Genomic DNA, 8,118 nt, shown 5'->3' with positions numbered 1-8,118 from the left:
AGCTACAGATTCAGCGGGTCACGGCTGGGGGAGATGCGGGTGTTACCCATGGCTTACTGGTGTGTCAGACCTCTCGCATCACTGTGATAAATTTGCTTGTTATAAACTGTTATAAACTTCAAAAAGGCAACGTCTCACTGTCTGTCTTCCCCTCCACGTGTGAGATTTGGGGAGCGCTGGTCATGTCCTGCACTGAGGCTTCCCTCGAGACGCCGCCTTTGAGCTTCAGTGCTTGTCCCTGAAAGAGCAAGGCATGGGTCAGTCAAAGCCAGGAGGCTTATTGTGGAAAAGTTGGCTTCGTGCCTTTAACTGAACTCAGGAGAAAGAGGGAGGGCAGATGACTTCAATACATAGTTGTTGATTTTGTTTTAAAGAGCTTCTCCTTTTTCATGGTGGCAGGAGGGGGGAGAGTATTTGAAGGCAGGGAAATTAGGACTTCATGTGTTTTGCAGCCCTTGAAATTCTCTTTTGTATCGTTTCCCTGGTGCAGCTGGTGTTTGTTCTTGGCATTATTTTGATGTTGTGTAATTGAGAAAAAATTAGGAGCACCAAATATTGTGTTTAAAAGTCAAATCCAAAAGAAAGTAGAACCTGCCCGTTTCTCTTGGAAGTCAGCAAAGTGCTAGTCACAGAGAAGGGCTCATGCTTGGGCTACAGACACAGGGAAAGGTGAGAGAGAAGCGGAGTGTATGTGCTGGGAAAAGAGAAGTCACCTCTTTGCTGCGCTGGTACCAGCTAAACGTGTTGTCTTGTCTATCTGAAATCCATTCTGGCTTCCAAAGTATTCCCATGCCCCCTAATTACTATATGTATAAATGAAGAAGTTGTTAGAAAGCACTGCACAATTAATGGATTCCTTTGTATTGTTGCTTCTCTTCATTACATTTAGCAAGCCGTATTTGTTTGAATGTTTTTACTTCACAAGATGCCCCTGTTCTAAAAATAAATAGTTAAAAATTGAAGTAAGTTGTTCTAGACAGGCAGTTTTTTGACGCTATTACAATATTCTGAAAATAGAAACTGAACTTAAAAACTTTGCGACATCTTCAAAGAAATATATACTGAAACATGGCATATATTTCAGCTTTCTTTTTCTATTTTGGTGTTCTTTTTAACTACTGAAGCTAATAAATTATTCCAGAATAAAAGAAGTTTTATTAAACGAAAGAAAGAAAAATCTGAAAAGCTTTGTTACTCCCATCTCTGGTGACTTGTGGTAACTGCTGCATTGAATGCGTGCAGTCTGTGTTTCTCTTCAGTGGTTGTATATGTTTAAGATGTACCACTCCTAAAAACCTGTAGATAGCCGTAACAAGTTTCAAATGCTCTGTTTTAAATAGAACTGTGATTTTAATGTAAGCCAAGCACACATCATTTATGCATTTCAACCTGTGCAGGTGATTCCAGGTGCAATGTATCCATCTGACTCATTATTTTTTTTAAAGTAAAGAAATCTATAACTGCATACTCCTACCGAAGTCTTGATGGCCCATACAAACTGAGGCAGATGATGGTGAGCGGAAGGAGACATTTTATTCCCCCAAATGGAGAAGGGTGGGAGGGGATTTTAGGCACTGTTCTTCCAAAATATGGGAAGTAGGGGGTTTTGCAGAGGAGTACTAACCCCTCCCATTCACTCCTGTGGATTCAGTTTGCAAGCATGTTCAAATAACTTTGCTGTAGACAAAACAGGGCTTTTTGTGGTCTTCACTGACAGCATCAATAACAATATTTAGGTGCTGCACTTGGATGCTCCGCTACGTGACATTTCAGGCTGTTCAGAAGCACGGAGCTTTAACTTTTAAAGACTACTTGTACTCAAGGATACCTCTCATGTGGGATAAAATTTTCTCTCCTAATCAGCATTTCCCAAAACAACACGAGGGGAGAAGGCTTGGGCTTTCTGTGGGATTCAAAATATTGAATATTATCATGATGTTGTTTCCATTGTAGGCTACCTGAAGTAAAATAGTGGGCATACACACACATGAACTCCTAACTGCCTGGAAATTCGGTGTGTTTTTCCTGCTAACTGAAAATTGAAGGAAATATTTTGGCAGGATGAGAGCCACCAGGATGTAGCTGGCCACCTCTCGGCTGCCCAGCTGAGCATCAGTGTGGTCAGAATATTCCACAGAGGAATGAAGGAAATGTCTTCATAAACATAGGTGTTGGTGTCTTAAGTGTCTTCATAAACACGTGCAGGCTAGTGTGGGTGACAGGCTAAAACAAAGAAAAGGGTATTTATTTTCCATGGTTTCAGCTGTGCACTTCTTGCCACAAAAAGTTGATGCTGGAAGTTGGTGAGGGTTCAAAAATACTTGGACAAAACGTTTGGTGTGGGGAGGGGAGAAATCGTTGGTGGGATTAAAATAAATAAATAAATAAATAAATGTTAAAGGCATCACCTCTGCACTTGGAGTCCTTAAGTCACAAATTGCTGGCAGCTGGTGAAAAGCTGGTAAGTATATGTTGGCTCTGGTTTTGCTCTCTGCTGTGGGGCATCAGTTGGCCACCATCACAAACTGGGGTGCAGGACGGGATGGGACTGTGGTCTGACCTGCTGCTGCCATTCGTACGTCTTCTCCAAAGCTACTTTTCTTCAAAGGCTACCCGCAAGCACCAGTGAAGAGCACGGCCTCTTTAATGTCCTTCCTGGTATTGTATTTTGATTAAAGCCTTAAAAAATAAAAAATAAAAATGGGGGGATTACTGGCTTAATGTCATGTTTATTTAGTTTTTCAATGACTTTGACCAGCTCTGTAGCACGATCATAACTATTTTAAATGATTTACCTTCTCTGGAGCATTGCTCTTACCTGCTGCAGGTTCCTATCCGCCTTCTTCCCTTCATCACTCAGGGTTCTCTCTGACCTCTGCCCAGGGTCTGGCTGGTCAAGGAATTTTCATGTCAGAGAGCCTGCTGTGAAAACGCCGTGTTATTTTCTTTCATCCCCATGGCTGAACAAACCCCCAGTGAAGCGGCTGCACCGTAGCTGGGTAGCTCCCGGTGCTGGAGCGATGCTGCTGGTGGCTGCTGCCTCGGAAAGCTGTCAGGAGTGTGCTCCTGCACGGCGAGCTGGCCAATCACCCTCATCACGACTCAGGTGTCAGCAATGTGCCTTCTCACGCAGCCTCCCATGCTCTTGTGGCTGCCTGCCTTCCTCAGACCATCCCGGCAGAGCCCAGCTGCTCCTCACCGTGTTGGCTGGCAGTGGGACGCTGCGTGGCCCTTTTCACCAGGTGGATGAATGCCGAGCATCACTCCTGCCAGCTGCAAGGTATGGCGGTAAAACTGAGTTTTCAAAGAGCAAAGAACACAAAACAGTTGCCAGTTTAAAAAAATGCTGCTAAGTTTTAACATTTTTCTCCTCTCTTGAACTCAGCTCACGAAGGGTGTGGGGAGAGGATCATTAAAAGTTGGTAATTGTTTAAAACTAATAATCACTTGTTTTAATTTATACTCTCCCAATACTAATTCCATATGTTTGATTATGCTAATCCTACCATTTTGCTTGAATTAAACCAGGAAAACCACTGGAGGCTTTGAAAAAAAAAATGAAATCAAAGTAGTGGGATTCATCACAGTATCCCGGCAGAGTGGAAGAGCTGCGTGCTGGTTGGGCTTTGAAAGTTTTAAAGTCCATTCCGTGTTTCAAGGCTGTCTTTGAAGCAGTTATTTCTTGGCTTCTATCTACAGGTAGTGCCAGTTCCTGATCTATCAGAACAGACACATATGGCAGCGTGTTGCATATTGTGAAATAAGTTACATGTGTGTACTTGCCGTCATAAACAGATGATTGGGTATGTGCCTGCTCATCAGAGCTCGTTATAGCTCCGTGCATTTGCAGATTGCCTGTAGCAGTTTATTTCCTACACGCAGGATGTATGTGTTCAGCACAGCTTTACAAACCATAACGAAACTAAAATCTGCTGCTGCTCCAGGAGCACGTGCGATGCAGAAGTTCCCAGTTGACATCTGCCTGGGACAGTCAGCGGGCCTGCAGGCGGGGCTGGCTGAGCAGAGGCGCGCGCGTCTTCCTGCCCTCCGCGGCTCCAGCGCTGCTGCAGGAGGGGAAGGTCCTTGGCTTTGGGCCCCTGTGGGGCAGGAAATCTGCACAGCAGAAGGGATTCAGAAGGCTGAGATTATATCTGGGTATGTCCAAGCACGGATAAATAGCATGCCAAGGGCTATTTCCATGGGGATGGTGTTGGAAGAAGTGCTGCTCTGCATTGATCAGGCTTTTGTCCTTGGTGACCCAAGTGCAATGTGCCCTGCCCCAGCTCTGGCAGACCTTCCTCCTTTCTCTTCCTCCTCCTCGCTGGCAGCAGCAGCGTCAGTTCCAATGTGATGTCTAATTTCAGCCTGGACTTTGAAGTGCAGACTTAAATCACCTCCCTACTTGTATCTCTCGTACCCAGGTAACTTGCTGTATTTTGGTGAGCTCAATGCTTGTGGCAGCATGCAAGGAAGGTGAGAGGTTCGTGCGGGGGACTTGGGAGACCTATTTGTGAGCACCTTCACTGCCTTCTGGCCACAGAGGGGCTGCATCCCTGAGGTACAGCCCAAGGTAAGCACGGTGTGCCCCCAAGTTTGGTTTCTGCTCCCGAGAACAAAGAAAAAAAGTAAGGCTGCACAAAGGCATCCACAAATGTTGATTCGTGGTAAACATGAAATAACTTCAAAGGCAATGACGTCTTCATTCAGTCGTTAGGAAAGCTGTTGCCGATGTAAAAAGATCCTAGAAGGGAGCCTGAGCACCACAAAGAACGGCTCAGACGGAAATGCAGCAGCTCAGTGCGTGAATGCTGGAGCGGGGATTTGCCCGTGCTCAGCGCTGGTTGTGGTAGGAGCCCCCAAAACCCCGTGCCGTGTGAGGGCAGGACCGGCTCCCAGCAGGACTCTGCTGCTGCTGAAGGGCTGTGTTGCCATGTTGGGCAGCAGAAAACACAACATTTGCTCTCCTTCAAAAATTGTCTGCAAGCCCTTGTAGCAGCTGAAGAGTTAAACTTCTCTGAAACCTGAATTGTGTGTGAAGTACCTGAGTTTGGTTATAAATCCTGCTTAAGTTTCAAAGCACAGCATTATTGGAGGTAGCAGTAGTAGCATCAAACAGCCGCGATAAGATCAACAAATTACTATGTATAATTGTTTGTGCTGGGGTGTGTGCAAGGAGATAAATAGCTCATAAATTAAACACCAGTGCCTGAGGGTGAGTCATTCATGGATTCAGAGCTGTCCTAGCACTCTCGAGCAAAAAGTAATTTTCTCTTAGTTCAGTAATTATGCAATTGCAGATCTAAGATCAGCAATCAATGCGAGGTGCACTTGCAGAGCTGGAAGCATACTTCAGCTGGTGGAGTTCCCCATCCATTGAGTAAGAGCAAAGTCTGCTGCTTGTGGCTGTAGTGGGGAATATTCTCACTGAGGTACAATTCTTCACTAAGATAATGCAGACTTGCATAAAACAAGAATGAAGACTTGCATAAAAAAGGGATTAGATGTAGCCAAGGGTCAGTTTCTGCTGTCACAAACTGGCAGCGCTCTCAGCTTCAGCAGAGCCGTATTAGTTTATGCTAAATTAGTTTATGAAAATCTGGCCCAGGTTATTAAGAAAATCAGCAGCCCCCCTGATAACTGCCGTAGGTCAGCCAGGCCCTCGCCTCTTTCCGAGCAGTGCCTGGCCCCTCGCTGGCTGTGCTGGGCTCCTGCACTCTCTCACATGGGGTGGCTGAGCCCCCTCCTGACTTATTCATGAGGCCCTTGGTCTAATCAGGGCTTTTGCAAGGACAAAAAATAGTAATCTGTTATTATAGCAACATCATCTTGATCTGCTTTTGTTTACTGGTGTTTTGCTAGTCACTGAATATTTTTTGCTGAATTCAGGTAGAGATCGCAGTGCGAAATCATGTTTTTTTTTGTTTGTTTGTTTTTGGAAATGCGGCACAAATCAGCAGTCACTACTGGCACGAGCTCCCAGACTGCCAGAGATGACTTGATGTAACCTGCAGCCTTGCAGCTGTAGGCTCTCGCAGGAGCTGTGCTGCGGCACCAAGACAGCTGCAAGCAGTGCTGCCCCCGGGCACGGCCACGGCAGCCAGAGATTTGATGTGGTGGGAACGGCTTTCAGAAATGCAAGGATCTGGCAGTTTGGGCCATCTTTCATCACAGGCTGCTGTGAAGTGTTTAAATTACAGAGCAGTTTAGACAAGAAACATGCCCAAGCCGCAGCATGGCCAGGGAAGCTGGACAGTTCCCCAGGCTGGTGAGCGGCCGTGGCTCGGTCCTGCTGCTGGTTGGAAGCGCTGGTGCTTCCAGACATGTGCACAGCCCCACCACACCCTGTGAGCCTCTATTTCTTTCTTTTTTTTTTTTTTTCTTCTTTTTTTCCCCACACAGATATGTCGGTTTAGGACTTCCCTGTACAGACTGCTTGCATCCATTGACTCTAGGCTCCACCCTGGTAAACGGAATGGTTGCAATATTCCAGGGATGCCGACAAGTACACCCTTAAGTAAGTAAGGATGAAGAGTAATTGAAAATAAACTTTGAATCATAGAATAATAGAACAGCTTGTGTTGGTTGGTCAGGCACGATTTGCCCTTGGTGGGGCTGTGCTGGCTGCCTGGCATCAGCTTCTTGTCTTGAATGTGCCCTAACATTGCGATTTGCAATTTTAACTGTCATAGAATTGTAGAATGGTTTGGGTTAGAAGGGATTTTTAAAGACACATCTAGTCTCTCTTCACTCTCCATGTTAGGGTGGAAAGTTTATATGAAGATGTTTTACTTCCTGACAGCAACCTTGTGTCCCATTTGTTCATCAGACGGCTGCTCCTGAAGTCTGACCATGGGCATTTTGTATTTTTCATAACTAACGCTGGGGTCCTGCCTTTAACATTTGCAGAACCTTTCACAGAGGAAAGACTGCTCTTCCCCAGGGTGAGTTCTCTTATTCATCAGCTAACGCTGCATCAGTTCTGCTCTAAAGATCTGCAGGAGAGATGGGAACACAACTGGTGGACAATTACTGCAACAAGGATGTCGTCTCCGTTCAGTGATGCCTTCTTCCTTGCGACGCCTCCATCCCTTCACCCACAGCCTGGCTTTGGGCAGCTTGCCCGAGTTTTCTGCAGTTCCTGCCGTCCCTGCTCCCATGCTCAGGGGCTCGTTCCCAGGTGAGGACGCTTCTCCTACCTTTTTGCGCGGTGTTTCAGGCGGGCTCTCTGAGCTTCCCGTGGAGGTTCCTGCCTCAGCAGCCTGCTGGCTTGGGATGCGCGTGCGGGAAGTGCTCGAGGTCAGCCCTGGCAGATGCCAGGAACAGAAAGAGAAATGGGAACAGAAGAGAAATGTTTAATTTATATTTACTATTTAGGGGAAAAAAGCTGTGAGCGTGCTCCTTTATTCCAAAATAAAAATGCAGTAATGACGGGAGCGTTCAGCGCATTGGGGATGTCATTGTTTTCAATTATGTGCCATTCTGACGGGAGAGCACAGATTCTTAAGCTGAATGGAGATTTGTGCTGCAGCTATTTGTGCCTTTTAAAACATTTTCTTTACTACTTTAAGAGAAAACTGTAAAATGGCAATAATGACATATTATTACAAGTAAATTACACTGTAAAATAGCATTAATATTGCAGTTGAAACCTAGAATTTGAAATAAGATGGAAATATTCATTTGCACACAGCTTTTGTTCTTACCAAAAGTGATGTGGATTAGGAACGGGATTTACGCCGCGCTCGCAGGCTCGGTCACCTGGCCACAGCACAGCACCAAGCACCTCCAGTGGGCTGGGGGCTCAGGAAAGGCAGTGAAACCCCTGGGCACACCATGCCTGGGGCTGGCAGAGGCAGGTCTGCGTGGCAGCACAGGACAGCCGCCGCTCCTCACCCTACTAATGAAGAGAGGCTAATAGGAATTAGAAATCAATAAAACCAAAGCGGGTGCAGGACAGTTATCAAGGAACTTGCAGTTAGGAAGAGCACCGAATAATTAATACTCTATTTCATAAAAATTGTCCCTGGAAGCGGATAGGTCTGTTCTTTAAAGGTCACTTTTTCCCCCTCCCTCCTCCACCCATACACAGAAAACGGTCAAAGCCTTGAAGGGTCGCTG

The 8,118-nt window shown here is 45.9% G+C and overlaps 1 long non-coding RNA gene across 1 annotated transcript; it reads right to left on the bottom strand.

Annotated features, from left to right (window-relative positions):
- Positions 1–56: 56 nt before the first annotated feature.
- On the bottom strand, positions 57–7,744 carry LOC118169815. Its single transcript, XR_004752289.1, has 2 exons — positions 7,197–7,744; positions 57–2,919 (listed from the first exon to the last, which is right to left on the bottom strand). It is a non-coding gene; the product is annotated as an uncharacterized LOC118169815 (long non-coding RNA).
- Between the last annotated feature and the right edge of the window lie 374 nt (positions 7,745–8,118).

The sequence above is a fragment of the Oxyura jamaicensis genome, chromosome 7 (genome assembly GCF_011077185.1).
Source record: "Oxyura jamaicensis isolate SHBP4307 breed ruddy duck chromosome 7, BPBGC_Ojam_1.0, whole genome shotgun sequence".
Taxonomy (NCBI): domain Eukaryota; kingdom Metazoa; phylum Chordata; class Aves; order Anseriformes; family Anatidae; genus Oxyura; species Oxyura jamaicensis.
Note: the sequence above shows the minus strand (reverse complement) of the source record. Positions and strands in the feature narration are given on the sequence as shown.